This window comes from Salvelinus sp. IW2-2015, linkage group LG20 (assembly GCF_002910315.2).
Source record: "Salvelinus sp. IW2-2015 linkage group LG20, ASM291031v2, whole genome shotgun sequence".
Taxonomy (NCBI): Eukaryota; Metazoa; Chordata; class Actinopteri; order Salmoniformes; family Salmonidae; genus Salvelinus; species Salvelinus sp. IW2-2015.
Genome location: NC_036860.1, coordinates 19,237,188 through 19,253,993, shown reverse-complemented (window position 1 = coordinate 19,253,993; position 16,806 = coordinate 19,237,188). Strand labels below are relative to the sequence as shown.

Below are 16,806 nucleotides of genomic sequence, written 5' to 3'. Positions count from 1 at the left end.
GCTACCTGCAGTTGTAGAGGATGTTTTGTCGTTGTACCGACCCAGTATATTTAGTTTCATCGAGTTCAGAGAAAAACCAAAGCATTGTAATCTACCTCTATCTTTATAAATGATTGAAACTTCCTTCATACTGAGAAGCCTTCAGTCAGTCAGATTATATTCTGTGTTAAGATTAGCCAAACTCATAAACAACCTAATCTCAAAAGCACATCTGTGTTCTTTCCAGTGAAATACTGTTTGTGTTGGGTTTGGACACGTAGGCGCGCGTGTGTGCACACACACACGCATGCACACACACACATGCAGGTTTTGGATGGGGGACAAGTGTGGTTAGTAGTGATGGAAAATCCCTACGATGGTGTAATGTTTACCATCAGCCAGCCATTTGAGAGCTGGTGTAGCTAGCCTAGACAGGGCAGGTATGCAGGCTGGCAGGACCAAACGGCACACTGTACTGTAGGCCACAGTACTACATGGCCCTCTCACTGACCCTGAGAGAGGCTGGCACAGACAGCCAGCAGGCAGGAAGCTCAGAGCACAGATATGTTTTCAAATGTCAAACCTGCAGCTGTTAAATAACCATTAGAGACCTTCATGTACAGAAAAATAGGCTACATACACGGCGCAAGCACAGGAGTCAGAGACACACACCCATATTGTCACTCTTGTGGAATCCCACAGCCCAACCCGTTCATCTCCACACCTTGATCGGGTGGGTGGGTGTGTGTCTGCTCTGCTCTACCACAGAGGAAATGCCAGGTCCACTGTTTGTCTTGGCTTCCATTTAGCCTCTGGAGCAGGATCTGGCTCACACCCCACCCAGCACACACACACCGCCTAACCACAGTTAACTCCTCTTACCCTCACACCTGACCTCTCACMTATGAGAAAGATCAAACTGCATTTCAAATTTGTTGTACCTCTAAATTGTACATGCTGGCCACTGGTCATATATTATTTGCCAATTGGAATATGAAAGTTGCCTTTAAGTCAATATTTTAATCAAATTTGATGACTGAGCCTGTTCCCTTTTAAGGTAGCCTAGGCAGCTGCTAGTGGGTGCTAGAGCTCCACGATCTTCTAGGCTTAATATGCTCAGCTGGTAATACTCGTGTCCCCCAGTGATTGGTTCATACATAAAACATGATTAACGGGGGCTGAGCTAGAGCGGTGTTTGTGAGACAAGGGCGGGATCCCGAATGTTTTGAACTACAAACAATGTAAAAGCTATCCGTGAAAAACTGAGACTAACGAACATGCACATGTTTTGCTCTACGACGCTCACAAGCTACAAGAGTCGTTAGAAGATCATAGGATATCCCAGGACATAGTGTCTAATACTGTAATAAGCTCACACAGTTGCTGACACACACTCCACACAGTTGTCACTGACTAGTTGTTTGCTCAGTGGGAAATGAATATCCAACTTATATCATTTTTATCAGGTTTTTGTTTTTATTCATCTAAAAAAAAAATATTGCCATTTGTCAATAATTCACGAATGCAACTTTATCTAATTGTTTTGTGTTCTACTTGTAGCCCTGGTTGTCCTGAAAAGGAAATGGTCAAATACTTAATTGTGAGGCTAAATATAAGGGCTGGACATGCAGATAAAGGAAAGTCAGATACATGGAAAGCTGATTTTTGCTAGGGTCTTGGGACTGATAGGGTTAACTAGCCGCTGCAGAAAACACAGGATGCAAGATGCATACTGTCATAATAAAACACAATTTCCCACCACCATGCTAGATCCTACTCCCTGATGTTGTGCCCCGCGTTCAGGCCAGGGGTAAACAACACTGTTGCACACTGCATTTAGCCAATCAGGTTGCAACATCCGGAAGTTGTCATAAAATTCCAAAATGGTGGTATTTTAAGACTGTATGCATAGCATATATTACGTTTGTTTTTTTGGAGGCACGCCATTAAACCTAGTTAAAAAGGAACCAATGCCTTTTGCAGCCTGAATGGATGATGATTTATGTTGGAAGAGGTCACCGGAGGACACAAGTGTATTACCAGCTGAGCTCATTAAGACTAAACGATAGTGGAGATCTAGCATCCACTAGCGSCTGCCTAGGCTACCTTAAAGGGTGTTTGCCAAACTGTTTGTTCAGTTACAGTACTGTACAGCCAGTGTGCCAGGCAGTGCTTTTACATACAGGCCATCCAGAACATGGTCTATTAAAAAAAAGTCTGGTATTTGTTTTAACTGCAGTCTAGTTGTATCTGGACTTGACGTGTTGCTTCCTGTGCTCTCTCGTTCGCTCTACCCTCGCTCTCTCTGTGTGTGTTGTCTGTCTGTCATGGAGTCCATGTATTTGTATTCGCTTATTGATGTGAAAACTAAGAGCTCAACCCAGGTCACCAGTGGGCGTTGGTGTTTTATGTGTAGACCTGAGGGTGCAAAGGGCATTGTGTGTGTGTGTGTGTGTGTGTGTGTGTTTGTGTATGTATATATATATATATGTATGTATGTATGTGTATATCAAATTTGATGACTGAGATGTGTGTGTGAAGGGAACAGGATACACTACCATTCAAAGGTTTGGGGTCACATAGAAAGCAAATKTTTTGTCMATTTTTTAAATAACATCAAATTGATCAGAAATACAGTGTAGACATTGTTAATGTTATAAATGACTATTGTAGCTGGAAACGGCAGATTTTTATGRGATACCTACATAGGTGCACAGAGGCCCATTATCAGCAACCATCACTTCTGTGTTCCCATGGCACRTTGTGTTAGCTTAATCCAAGTTTAGCATTTTAAAAGGCTAATTGATCATTGGAAAACACTTTTGCAATTATGTTAGCACAGCTGAAAACTCTTCTGATTAAAGAAGCAATAAAACTGGCCTTCTTTAGACTAGTTGAGTATCTGGAGCATCAGCATTTGTGTGTTCGATTATAGGCTCAAAATGGCWGTTTCAAGCTACAATAGTCATTAACAACATTAACAATGTCTACACTGTATTTCTGATCATTTTTATGTTATTTTAAAATGGAACAAAATGTGCTTTTCTTTCAAAAACAAGGACATTTCTAAGTGACCCCAAACTTTTCTGTGTGTGTGATTGCATTTATATTTGTTTGTCCCTGATGTTTTACTGTATTTGTATGATATTCTCAGGTTTGAGCTATCTCTTCCGTGCTGCTCTGCTGCCTTTCCTGTGTGTTTGTGTTTCTGCATGCAGTGCATCTGCGTGTATAAGARGCTCTAGAGGGTTGCACAACTGGTGTGTTTCCTGCTGAGAGGATGCTGCTCTCTCCCCTCTTTCGCTCTTTCTCTCTGTATCTCTTGCTCTCTCTCCCTCCTCCCTTACCCTCTCTGTGATGACGTGGCTAGTAGAAACTGACCGCTTGCCCCAGTCAGTGATGTGTATACATTGTTCCAACCATCAGCAGCATCAGAGAGAGAGAAAGAGCGGGAGTTCCCTACTGTCCTGTGGAAGTATAACAGAACTGGGTAATCTCCCTGAGCTGAGCTAACAGCTATCCCTGGTCACTCCTTGCCTACCTAGGAACCTGGCTGCTGGAAAGAGACCTGGGTCGACTCCCAAACCTATGATCTCTGGTCAAAAGTAGTGCTCTAAAGGGAAAAGGGTGCCATTTGTGACTCAACTGCTCTGCTCTCTCTGGTAAATATTTACCCTCAGGGCCCAGGGTATATTAGCTTAATGCAGCGGAAAGATTAAGGGAAACACAGACCTGCTCTCCCTCCTCAGTCTTCACCGTGGTGCAGTTTTGTTGCCTGGCCTGTTTGTGGTGTCTGCCTGTGTCTGTCTGTGTGTGTGTGTGTGTGTGTGTGTGGCCTGCCTGCCTGAGTGAGTGTGGCTGCCTGCCTGAGTGAGTGTGTGTGCCTGCCTGCCTGATGTGTGTGGCCTGCCTGCCTGAGTTTGTGCTGCTGCGAGTGTGTGTGCCTGCCTGCGGAAGTGTGTGTGCTGCCCTGCCCTGAGTGTGTGCCTGCCTGGCCTCTGAGTGTGTGCCTGCCTGCCTGCCTGAGTGTGGGTGTGTTGCTGCTGCCTGCCTGCCTGTTGTGCCTGCCTGCCTGTGTGTGCCTGCCTGCCGTGCCTGCCTGTGTGGGCCTGCTGCCTGTGTGTGCCTGCCTGCCTGCCTGAGTGTGTGTGCCTGCCTGCCTGCCTGCCTGCCTGAGTGTGGTGTGCGCCTGCCTGCCTGCCTGCCTGAGTGTGTGTGTGTGTGCCTGCCTGAGTGTGTGTGCTGCCTGCCTGCCTGCCTGCTAAGTGAGTGTGTACCTGCCTGCCGCCTGAGTGAGTGGTGTGCCTCTGCCTGCTGCCTGGAGTGAGTGTGTGCCTGCCTGCCTGCCTGAGTGAGAGTGTGCCTGCCTGCCTGAGTGAGAGTGGTGCCTGCCTGAGTGAGAGTGTGCCTGCCGCCTGTGTCCGCCTGAAGAGTGTGCCTGCCTCCTGAGTGAGAGTGTGCCTGCCTGCCTTGAGTGAGAGTGTGCCCTGCTGCCCTGAGTGAGAGTGTGCTCCTGCCTGAGTGAGAGTGTTCTGCCTGCCTGCCTGAGTGAGAGTGTGTCTGCCTGCCTGCCTGAAGTGAGAGTGTGTCTGCCTGGCCTGCCTGATGAGAGTGTGTCTGCCTGCCTGCCTGAGTGAGAGTGTGTCTGCCTGCCTGCCTGAGTGAGAGTGGTCTGCCTGCCTGCCTGAGTGAGAGTGGTGTCTGCCTGCCTGCCTGAGGTAGAGTGTGCCTGCCTGCTGAGTGAGAGTGTGCCTGCCGCCTGAGTGAGAGTGTCCTGCCTGCCTGAGTGAGAGTGGTGTCTGCTGCCTGCCTGAGTGAGAGTGTGCCTGCTTGGAGTGAGTGTGCCTGCCTTGTGATGAGGTGGCCTGCCTGCCTGAGTGAGAGTGTGCCTGCCTGCCTGTGAGTGAGAGTGTGCCTGCCTGCCTGAGTGAGGTGCTGCCATGCTGCCTGAGTGAGAGTGTGTCTGCCTGCCTGCCTGAGTGAGAGTGTGCCTGCTGCCTGAGTGAGTGTGCCTGCCTGCCTGTGAGTGTGTGTTGTGCTGAGTGTGTGCCTGCCTGCGTGAGTGGTGCCTGCTGCCTGCGTGAGTGGTGTGCCTGCCTGCTGCCTGAGTGAGTGTGTGCCTGCCTGCCTGCCTGAGTGAGTGTGTGCCTGCCTGCCTGCCTGAGTGAGTGTGTGCCTCCTGCCTGCCTGATGAGTGTGTGCCTGCCTGCCTGCCTGAGTGAGTGTGTGCCTGCCTGCCTGCCTGAGTGAGTGTGTGCCTGCCTGCCTGAGTGAGTGAGTGAGTGTGTGCTGCCTGCCTGCCTGAGTGAGTGTGTGCCTGCGCTGCTTGAGTGAGTGTGTGTCCTCCTGCCTGCCTGAGTGAGTGTGTGCCTGCCTGCCTGCCTGAGTGAGTGTGTGCTGCCTGCCTGCCTGAGTGAGTGTGTGCCTGCCTGCCTGCCTGAGTGAGTGTGTGCCTGCCTGCCGGCCTGAGTGAGTGTGTGCCTGCCTGCTGCCTGAGTGAGTGTGTGGCTGCTGCTGCCTGAGTGAGTGTGTGCCTGCCTGCTGCGCCTGAGTGAGTGTGTGCCTGCCTGCCTGCTGCCTGAGTGAGTGTGTGCTGCCTGCCTGCCTGCCTGAGTGAGTGTGTGCCTGCCTGCCTGCTGCCTGAGTGAGTGTGTGCCTGCCTGCTCTGCCTGCCTGAGTGAGTGTGTGCCTGCCTGCCTGCTTGCCTGAGTGAGTGTGGTGCCTGCCTGCCTGCCTGGCCTGAGTGAGTGTGTGCCTGCCTGCCTGCCTGCCTGAGTGAGTGTGTGCCTCTGCCTGAGTGGTGTGTGCCTGCCTGCCTGCCTGCCTGAGTGAGTGTGTGCCTGCCTGCCTGCCTGCCTGAGTGAGTGTGTGCCTGCCTGCGGCGCTGAGAGTGTGTGCCTGCCTGCCTGCCTGAGTGAGAGTGTGCTGCCTGCCTGCCTGAGTGAGAGTGTGCCTGCCTGCCTGCCTGAGTGAGAGTGTGGCCTGCCTGCCTGCCTGAGTGAGAGTGTGCGCTGCCTCCTGCCTGAGTGGAGAGTGTGCCTGCCTGCCTGCCTGAGTGAGAGTGTGCCTGCCTGCCTGCCCTGAGGTGAGAGTGTGCCTGCCTGCCTGAGTGAGAGTGTGCCTGCCTGCCTGAGTGAGAGTGTGCCTTCCTGCCTGAGTGAGAGTGTGCCTGCCGCCTGAGTGAGAGTGTGCCTGCCTGCCTGAGTGAGAGTGTGCCTGCCTGCTGAGTGAGAGTGTGCTGCCCTGCCTGAGTGAGAGTGTGCCTGCCTGCTGAGAGAGTGTCCTGCTGTGAGTGAGAGTGTGCCTGCCTGCCTGAGTGAGAGTGTGCCTGCTGCCTGAGTGAGAGTGTGCCTGCCTGCCTGAGTGAGAGTGTGCCTGCTGCCTGAGTGAGAGTGTGCTGCCTGCTGCGCCTGAGTGGAGTGTGCTGCCTGCCTGAGTGAGAGTGTGCCTGCCTGCTGAGTGAGAGTGTGCCTGCCTGCCTGAGGTGAGAGTGTGCCTGCGTGCTGAGTAGTGAGAGTGTGCCTGCCTGCTGAGTGAGTGAGAGTGTGCCTGCCTGCCTGAGTGAGTGAGAGTGTGCCTGCCTGCCTGAGTGAGTGAGAGTGGTGCCTGCCGGCCTGAGTGAGTGAGAGTGTGCCTGCCTGCCTGAGTGAGTGAGAGTGTGCCTGCCTGCCTGAGTGAGTGAGAGTGTGCCTGCTGCCTGAGTGAGGAGAGTGTGCCTGCCTGCCTGAGTGAGTGAGAGTGTGCCTGCCTGCCTGAGTGAGTGAGAGTGTGCCTGCCTGCCTGATGAGTGAGAGTGTGCCTGCTGCCTGAGTGAGAGAGAGTGTGCCTGCCTGCCTGAGTGAGAGAGAGTGTGCCTGCCTGCCTGAGTGAGAGGAGTGTGCCTGCCTGCCTGAGTGAGAGTGCTGCTGCCTGAGTGAGAGTGTGCTGCCTGCCTGAGTGAGAGTTGTGCCTGCCTGCCTGAGTGAGAGTGTCCTGCCTGCCTGAGTGAGAGTGTGCCTGCCTGCCTGCCTGAGTGAGAGTGTGCTGCTGCCTGCTGAGTGAGAGCGGCCTGCTGCCTGAGTGAGAGCGTGCCTGCCGCCTGAGTGAGTGAGCGTGCTGCCTGCTGAGTGAGTGAGCGTGCCTGCCTGCCTGCGTGAGTGAGCGTGCCTGCCTCTGCGTGAGTGAGCGTGCCTGCCTGCCTGAGTGAGTGAGCGTGCCTCCTGCCTGAGTGAGTGGCGTGCCTCCTGAGTGAGTGAGTGCCTGCCTGCCTGAGTGAGTGAGTGTGCCTGCCTGCCTGCCTGCCTGAGGTGGTGTGCCTGCCTGCCTGCCTGAGTGAGTGAGTGTGCCTGCCTGCCTGCCTGAGTGAGTGAGTGAGTGAGTGTGCTGCCTGCCGTGAGTGAGGGCTGCCTGCCTGAGTGAGTGAGTGTGCTGCCTGCCTGAGTGAGTGAGTGTGCCTGCCTGCCTGAGTGAGTGAGTGTGCCTGCCTGCCTGAGTGAGTGTGCCTGCTGCCTGCCGAGTGAGTGAGCGTGCTGCCTGCTGCTGCCTGAGTGAGCGTGCCTGCCTGCCTGAGTGAGCGTGCCTGCCTGCCTGCCTGAGTGAGCGTGCCTGCCTGCTGCGTGAGTGAGCGGCCTGCCTGCCTGAGTGAGTGAGGTGCCTGCCTGCCTGAGTGAGTGAGTGTGCTGCCTGCCTGAGTGAGTGAGTGTGCCTGCCTGCCCTGAGTGAGTGAGTGTGCCTGCCTGCTGCCTGCCTGAGTGAGTGAGTGCCTGCTGCCTGCCTGAGTGAGTGAGTGTGCCTGCCTGCCTGCCTGAGTGTGAGTGAGTGTGCCTGCCTGCTGCCTGAGTGAGTGAGTGTGCCTGCCTGATGTGAGTGAGTGTGCCTGCCTGAGTGAGTGTGCCTGCCTGCCTGAGTGAGGGTGAGTGTGCCTGCCTGCTGAGTGTGTGCCTGCCTGCCTGAGTGAGTGAGTGTGCCTGCCTGCCTGAGTGATGAGTGCCTGCTGAGTGAGTGAGTGTGCCTGCCTGCCTGAGTGAGTGAGTGTGCCTGCCTGAGTGAGTGAGTGTGCCTGCTGCCTGATGATGTGAGTGAGTGTGCCTGCCTGCCTGAGTGAGTGAGTGAGTGAGGTGTGCCTGCCTGCCTGAGTGAGTGAGGTGCCTGCCTGCCTGAGTGAGTGTGCTGCCTGCCTGAGTGAGTGAGTGAGTGTGCCTGCTGCCTGCCTGAGTGAGTGAGTGAGTGTGCCTGCCTGCCTGAGTGAGTGAGTGAGTGTGCCTGCTGCCTGCTGAGTGAGTGTGCCTGCCTGCCTGCCTGCCTGAGTGAGTGAGTGTGCCTGCTGAGTGAGTGAGTGTGCGTCTGCTGCCTGCGTGCGCGTGCGTCTGCTGCCTGCGTGCGCGTGCGTCTGCTGCGTGTGTGTCTCTGCCTGCGTGCCTGCCTGCCTGTGTGCATGCGTGTGCCTGCCTGCTTGCCTGCCTGCCTGCGTGCCTGCCTGCCTGCGTCAGTGCATGTCTCCGTGTGTGCGTGCAGCTGTAGGCCCGCGTGTTCCAACGTGACCTCTATAGCCTTGAGGTGGGCACTAGCGTGCTGCCCTACTAGGGTATGGTGGGTTGCGGCAGTAGACTACAAAACAAAAAGGGAGAGCGGTCTGTGTGCCCGTACGCCGGCTCTTCATGGTCATAGTTCGTCTGACTTTCTCCATGAACTACCAGCCAAGCTGGGAGGTAGATACACCTAGGGCAATGACGAGTGTCACACGCGCGATCCACAGATAGAGGGCGTAGTTGAAATGACGCTCTCATAATGCACATCATTTCTGCATTTTCATGTCTGCGAGTTAGACAGAGCAGGAACTCTCGGCCTTTGGCCGTCTAGGGTATTATGCCTCGCACTACAGCACAATACAGCACAGAGGTACACGGCGAAAAGGATCCAAGATTGCTATTGAGGACGAAGTTAACTTCATCTACAGAACAGGTCACCATTACAGGGGTGCATTGACATAGATCGGTGGTAGAGCTGCCTTGTTCTACATGGAAAGAACACATGGCTGAAAAGTGAGACGATAATATGTTATTGGCAGTGGACCGAAACAACTGAGATGAACAAGCGAAATAGCATTCGATTACAAGATAAACTAATAGGCAGTCACTGATTAGGCTATGGTGTGTACAAACAAGTCTACTCATCACCGGCTAAACGCCTGTAATCTCCAGCACATATGTTCGACTTTATCAACTTAGAACTCTCTCAATGAAAATCGGCGACTTACTCTGGCTACTGGGTTGACAAAGGGCGTTGTCGGTAAGGCCATTGTTCCATGAGTACAGAACGGCAATCTGACACATCGGTTGTTTGGTATCATGGCCGGCGCAGTGTGCGACAGAGCTGAGGCACCAACGAAGTCGTATGTTGATGTTGACTGTATTGAGTTACAGCTTGCGTGTCGGGGACGCTAGGATGCACACATAAACGTGGGCAGCCAGATGTAGCAGCGGTTAAGAGCGTTGGGCCGAGCTAAACCAGAAAAGTTTGCTGGAGATCGGACTGAGCAAGGCAGTTACGAGCCCAAACAACAACTGCTCCTGGCACCAATCAGGCGCGGAGTGCGCGCATCTGACATAAGGATGCTAAAAGGACACACCGCACCGCTGCAGGCCTTACTGCTAAAGCGCAATGACTTCAAGGCAGGGTTGGTCAAGGTACAGAATCGGTGGCGCACCGACACCATTGCTTAGCGGTGCGGTGAATCTGCACTTAAGGTTAAGTGGCAACTCGGCTCGGTATATCCCCGTCTCAACATCACGGAGTCAGTCGGAAAAAAACTACATAACACGCATTTTAAGGTTCCCAGAATCGCCAAGGCTTCTATGTCATTCTCCTAACAGAAACATAGAGCTACAGATCTAGGGCCAAACGCATTCACAGGGGCAGCAGATCACAAGAGGTGCGATTGTGATCTAAATGATCAGGCCACGATACTGATCAACTCAAGACTCATCTAGCTATAGGTCTAGCGGTCACAACTTCTCACACTCACTTCACTCAAGGTGTTTGCTGACTGATGTTGTCTAACGAAGATCAGGGACGTCATGAGGAACGCGCCACAATGTAAGGGCTGAGATTGGAGTGCAAGGGCCTACAGACAAGAAGTCCGACTCCATGTTACGGTCAAGGATCAGGAGATTGCTTCTGTTCTAAGGAAGCTAGCTCGAGCGAGGCACATTCCTAAAATCTCACTGCAGAGAGAGAACTGAGTATCAGTCACTTGAGCATCCAGCACCGCATAAGACCTACAGCCATGCATATACGTCAGAGCGTTTCACTTTATTATCAAGACCCTAGACGTGACCTCAGCAATAGGGGCATAACAGTACCTGTCACTTGTCAGTAATTTCTGTATGAATGGAGTAGATAACCAGGTGATTAGCTCAGGTCAAATGTTAATTTGAAATGGTCTGAGTACCGACTTAACCCATTGTCTCACACACGAGAGGCAAGGTGCCAGGCGAAGACAACTGATCTCTGGCATTCCGACTGATATAGTTACAATAACCAGAGCAGCTTGCCATCAGCTGGGCAAGTAAGCATTTTCACACACGGTTTTCCAGTAAACTACTTCGCTATAACCGGGCAGGTCACCAGCTCACAAACACGCAAACACACACAAACCTGCTAAGGGAAGCCAATAGGCAGCCAGCTCGTATCTAGAAGCGAAATACTGCTCTACCTTTTCGTTTTTGTCGGAGGGACAACTCGACTTCATTAATTTTTAATCCGCACAGATTCTAATTCGATCTTTCACAACAGAGGTCAATAAGTAGCCGAACAGGAGGCGCGAGACTTTACCCTCTTCAAAGTTGAGCACGGCACAGGTGCAGAGCGCCCCTAAACAGCCATATCATTCCTCGTCTATCTCTCCATGTTCTATGGTGTCTGATTAGTCCAGATGGGAAGGTCCTGTGATTATCAGACGATAGAGGCATAGTATGTGGGAAAGTCAAAGGGCGGCGTGAACTGATCTCACTATGTTTGTCTACCTCCTCTCACAGTGCAGGGTCCCACCAGTGTGAAGCGAACACAGAGCGCATGTGACAAGCCAATTGCGAACTGCACACTCCACTAAAACTCTAGCTAACACGCAGATCCATCCACGTGATATCCTCAGGGACAGGCCACACTTCAGCTCACGCAGGCTGGCAGGAGACCAAGGACAGAGGAGGAGAGGGCCAGGATCGACATGCATTAAACAACACCACACACCACAACACAACAACAGTGAGAGCAAGGGACAGATTCCAAGGCTCAGTAGAACCCCACCCTCACCACTGGGGGCCTGCCAGACCTAAACAGAATCTCGCCAGCATAATCCAAACGCCCAAATGGGCGTTCATGGGCTGGGGCTCCACATCTAACATCAAAGAAAATCAATACATCTTAGAACACACAAAGAGAGTTACTCTGGGCAACACAGGTAGGTCGAAGATCACCAGGAAGGACAGACAGACTCGAAAGCAAAGGCAGGACCTGGAGCAAGCAGACTTGCCATTCACTGCTCTCACGCTTCCGCTGTTCCCCCGCACGGCCCCAGGAGCTCTTAGCATCTGGTCAACCGAGCTCAGCGGATGGGTTAGTGAGCGATCATGCCTATGTCAGTGCCAAGGAGTACTAGAACTGGTCGAGCTTAAGGGTATAGTTTGGTCCCACACGGTCAAACAGGGGGAAACCAACAGGAACCAATGCCGTGCTGGACAAAATAAGAGAAAGAAAGAAAGAGACGGGAAAAAAACGAAAACTGAGCGGTCACGATCCTCACAAATTATGGTTCGAGCGTGCCAGGGCAAGGGCAGCACCTCAACTTCACTCAAAGCAGGCGAGATAAGCAACCCTTACGTGTAGAGGTGCTCCACTGCACACACATGTGTGGAGCAGTGGCGTGGGAGGCACGGTGCTATTCACCTCTGCGTCAAGCCGCCCTGGTCGGCGAAGTACAGGTCACGGTTCAACTCAATCCCATCGCCTGTACACAACTCTGAAGAAGCACCCTGGCAGGGACACCAGGCGTTTCCGCTAAGATACTCCTCTATGTATCGACAGATATCGCCTAGAGCGTTACATAGTAGACACTTCTTTATCTATCCCAACTCTTCTGCTCACTGTCCCCCAGATGTTTGTGTGTAGGACAAGGTGGAGAGGCCAGCATGTGCTTGTCCAGGACGATCTTCGCTATATTTGACTGAAGCTTCAAAACCTATCCCCTGAAGCAGGCGACAGGGTGCAGTGTACGGACGCGTAACTTGTCTTCAGGTGATTCCAGTAGATAACAGATGTGACACTTACCGTATCAGTGTTGAACTTCCCGATTAACGACTCGTGGTGACTGTGGACGGGATCAAAGATGGGGAGGAACACACGCAAACGACGCACAACCACTCCATGGGCCATAGCAAGGCAACACGGACAACCAACAACACACACCAATCGAGGTAATGTCATCTCCTAACATAGCCGACAGGGAAATTGAATGGTGTTGAGCGACATCTGATGGTCCAAAGCGAAAACACTGATGCCCAGAGGAAAGTATGGTAACGTGCGGCAATGGTCTATAGCAGAAGCCACACGCCTCACCTCGCGCCCCACCAGGCAGGCAGTCGCGACACGTACACGACGAAAGCCACATAGGTGCGCACCTTTCAACGCTCAGGCGAAGCAGTTGGAAACATAGCACTTTCAGGGCATCCCCGCAGCACGGGCACAATTCTACTTCCACTCCTCGAGCGTCAGCCCGGTCCTGCTACTGTGTGCAAAAGCCCGCCTAGCCCAACGTCTTATTCACCATTTCGCAGTGGTAATAACGCATGTTTCTTGTTCGCAAGTCTCGTTTCCTTTTCCGCATACCCAACGAGCATATCGCCGACCCGCAAGGGCACCACCCAGTGATTAGGCTCAGGTGGTACGCGGCAGCGTTAGCGTCTAATTTTCGCTGCGTAGCATTGCATGGGTATCTAGACCCGGCAAAGGGACAAGGATGGCTTTAGGCGGACGAAATGCAAATGGAGCAGGTTTTCCTGAAAGCAGTGCTGACAACATTTATGTTCAACGTGCTAAAAAGGAAGGCAACGCACACGAACAGGAAATGCAGCAGACCTAGGACAAATGGCGCAAAAACTACTACAAGCAAATATGTCCGCTGCATCTAGTCGAGCAGAAATCCCCTAGCACGACATCATATCACAGGCACGGTGACAAGAATCAGCTCTCCATGATAGAGAGAGAAGAGTGGGAGAGGCAAGAAAAAACACTCCACTACGACGGCAGACGGACCCGAGAGGGCTGATAACATGGGCGCAAACACAGTTCCAACTCAGGGTGCAGTTTCCAAGAAGAACACTTCGACTTCAAGTCATGGCCCTCCCTGTATGAAACCTCCCAGGCAGGGCGTCAGCGTAGCATCAACCAATGTTATCGAGAACCTCGCAGGCCTCACGACTACTCTGGCAGTTGCGCACACAGGTCTGGCAGGTCCACATTCTCCACTCAGCCAGCCAAAGAGGAATCACAGCACAAACACGGCTCTCCTCAACACCATGACTCTTCTTCAGCTATTCATAGGCAAGTGCATCTGCGTTTTCACATCTCACTAACATGTTCAAATCAACCAGAAAGTGCAGAAGCATATAGTTTTAAGGCAAGAGTCACATCTCTCTTTTCATAAACGCACAATTGCAATGTCGCCCTCAGGTCATGGTCTTAGAGTAACGCCTCGAACTCGTACTTAGGCAGTAAGGTGGCACATCACACTCTACCACTTAGGACGCGACATCGACAGAACCCTCGCTTCTCCTCCAGTTGCACCGGGGTGGCAGGGACAACAACTGCAGCTCTATCCTAGTCATGTGACTAGAGCACCAGCTAACAATCTCGGAACGCAGACTTCGTTGCTCAACAGGGAAAAAGGGACCAGCTTCACATTCAAATCTGCACAGGAAGCCAGCGGTCACGCACTTGCTACAGCTCACCGAACGTCACCAAGCAGAGCTGACGGCAGGCACTACCCTCCAAATCATATCTCACTGGATTGTCCTATGTTGCAGTCAAGTTTGATTTGAAAGTACACTCAGCTGCAGGACATAAACACGCATAGGAATCGAGGGGAAAGGCAGACTCCAGACAGTTTGTGCATTCTGAAAGCTCGAGACGTGACTATGGCATAGCACTACAAATGCAGTCGTACTGATGTCATTACAGCAAAACCACATACCCGTAGTCCAAAAATGTGTACCTCACATTCCAATTTTGAAAACTTGTGTAGATTTACAGTATCAACGTTTATGGAATCGCCATTTTTGATCCAACAGTTTCCAAAATGATATGTTATATCCTGGTCGCCTGAAAGGAAGGGAGCTTATGTTAGTTGGATTTGTGAGGAATAGCTGGCGGAAGTAACGCACTTCGACTGCACACGTGAGGTTCCATCACAAAAATTCCAAGTTGTTGATTCTGAAGTGTCCTTTGAAAGCTAACATGGACGGAACGGGATTTTCTAACATAGTTAGCCGTTTTGGCAATAGGAATAAGCTTATAATGGACGTTTTTGGTTTGTGTAAACAACAACAGTAAATATGTGTGACGCTGGGGACTCAGGTTCTGTGTTCCAAACAAAAAAATCTAGTGTGCTTGCTTATTTCTCAATGGCAAGAAGCTAGGTAGAGCTTATAAGAGCACCGTTATAGTTGACGCGCTCTTTCTTGAGTTTCATGACAAGTGTATTGAAGCAGGACTTTGGAAACTGTGATAAGTTTGGAGAGGTGTGGGCCACTGGACACCCAGTTAGACCTCTCATCAAACCCTTGTAATAGCGTTTTCTTATTGGCCACCGTATCCATTTCAGTGAATAGTCTTATTATGTTAATGAATGGTACAGTATCCAGAAGTTTTCCGATTTCATTTTGACAAATGCTGTGAAATTACATAAATATAAAATCAACAGTTGTAATGTTTGGATTCAAGTCGTTGTTAGGGGAACTAGTTTCCTCACCTGTTGGTCTGATAATTTCCCGCATAATCGTTACCGAAGTTGCTCTTTCAATTGCTGCCATGGGTTATGCGTATGCTTTTATAGGTCGTTCCTGGTTCAACAGTTTCCAATTTGGCCTATCCATTATAGGCAATTCCCAGGTTAACGGGTTTAACTACTCTGCTCTATGATTTTAATTACCATGCAAATGATCCCCTCTCAGACATCATTTGTTCATTGTTTTTTTCGTTCACTTCGTTATAGATTTCTCCTGACCTAAGCTTGATTAAAACCTCATGATATATCAATATAATTCAAGATGACTTGGATACTGGTGTTTTAGAAATGTGTATGAGTCCTAATTCAACTGTTCTGGTTGGTTTGGTGGTGTGAAACTTGGTCTCTACTGGGATAGTAAATCTCAGGCTGGCATGCCACTGCGCGTGCAGAGTGCATGCAGTGTGGGTTGTTGTGTGGGGCGTTGCTCTTAACTAGTCAACTGGTTTGCTGCCTATACTGGGCTGTGTGGCCATGTGAGTCATGCACACCCAGCCGCTGCTGTCCACAACCGCACACTCAAACCACTCACATTCTACACATACACATCAATTGGTTCCCATGGGTCATTTCAGATGGAACTGAACATGGTAAGATTGGGCATTCCTGAAGAACATTATTTGTTGAATTTTGTTTATAGGATATATTAATAATATAGTACCATAACATCCCGAGTTTTGGACAAACTATCCTACAATGAGTAAAATCTGAAAATTTGTAAAACACCATGTACCTCCACACCCAATGCGCAATCCAGCCCGACCAACATGTATGAACAGGTATCAGTTTTCAATGTTTGACAAGTGTTGAAGCTGAGCTTGGAGTATTGGCTTCTCCATACTATGTAGTTGCAATGTATTCCTGTGAATCTGGAATATGTCCCCCCCACTAAGTTGCTAGAAATAATTTAGCCAATGAAAGGAAGTGTAAATGTGACTAGCGTTTTTACCCAGCCAGATGCATGTCTGGCTTAGCGCCACACTCTTATGCCATCTTTTCTGGTCTATTTTGTATAATAGAGTGCCACAGCCTTCCTTGAAACGTTGTGATAGTAAAAACCAATAGATTCTGGCTCATGAGGAAGATTAAGTGTGTTGATAAGTGATTTCGCCTATTTATTATGATTCGTCAATTAGGCCGGCGTGCAACTCTTCCTGGGGGTCCAAACAGGAAACAAAAATAAATGAGAATACACTAATATACAAACCATCAGTTGCTACATATGTTCTGCTTTCTGCCTCACTCTTCGATAAACAAGAGATAGCTCCTGTCCGTGTAAGGCCGACCGCACCTTGCGAAATGACAAGAAATTATACAGTGCAAATTAAAATACAAAATATATATGAAAATGTTCTCTTCACATCCCGTTGGTCGTAATGTGGTTTTAAAAAAACATTTCATCTTTGTTTGGTTTCTGGATTTATATTGCTAGCTTGAGTTACTGGGGTGGCAGAGTTTACATTGTAGTGCTGGCCGTCTAGTTAATACTGTGGTGCTTCCAGCCTCTGTTCTTCCCCCTGGACTGTGAAGAGACCTCTGGTTGCATGTCTTTATGCTGTGCCGATGAGTTCCGCATTGTGTACCAACCATGCTTGGAAACAGACAGTTTGTACCTGCAACACGTTTGCACACTTCGTCCATTGATAAAGCGTCATGCACCAGCCTATTGCCGAGTTACACAGTTCTAAAACGACATAGGAGCTCTATGTTACTGGGGTCAATTTATACTACTGTCGTTGGCCGACGTACACGAGTGTAACAAAACATTAAGAAACCTGCTTTTCCATGGA

The 16,806-nt window shown here is 50.7% G+C and overlaps 1 protein-coding gene across 1 annotated transcript in view; it reads left to right on the top strand.

Moving 5' to 3' along the window:
• LOC111980465 (sarcoplasmic/endoplasmic reticulum calcium ATPase 1) overlaps positions 1–16,806 on the top strand; it is a 91,946-nt gene that overhangs the window by 44,653 nt on the left and 30,487 nt on the right. The gene's annotated exons all lie outside the window — the stretch shown is intronic.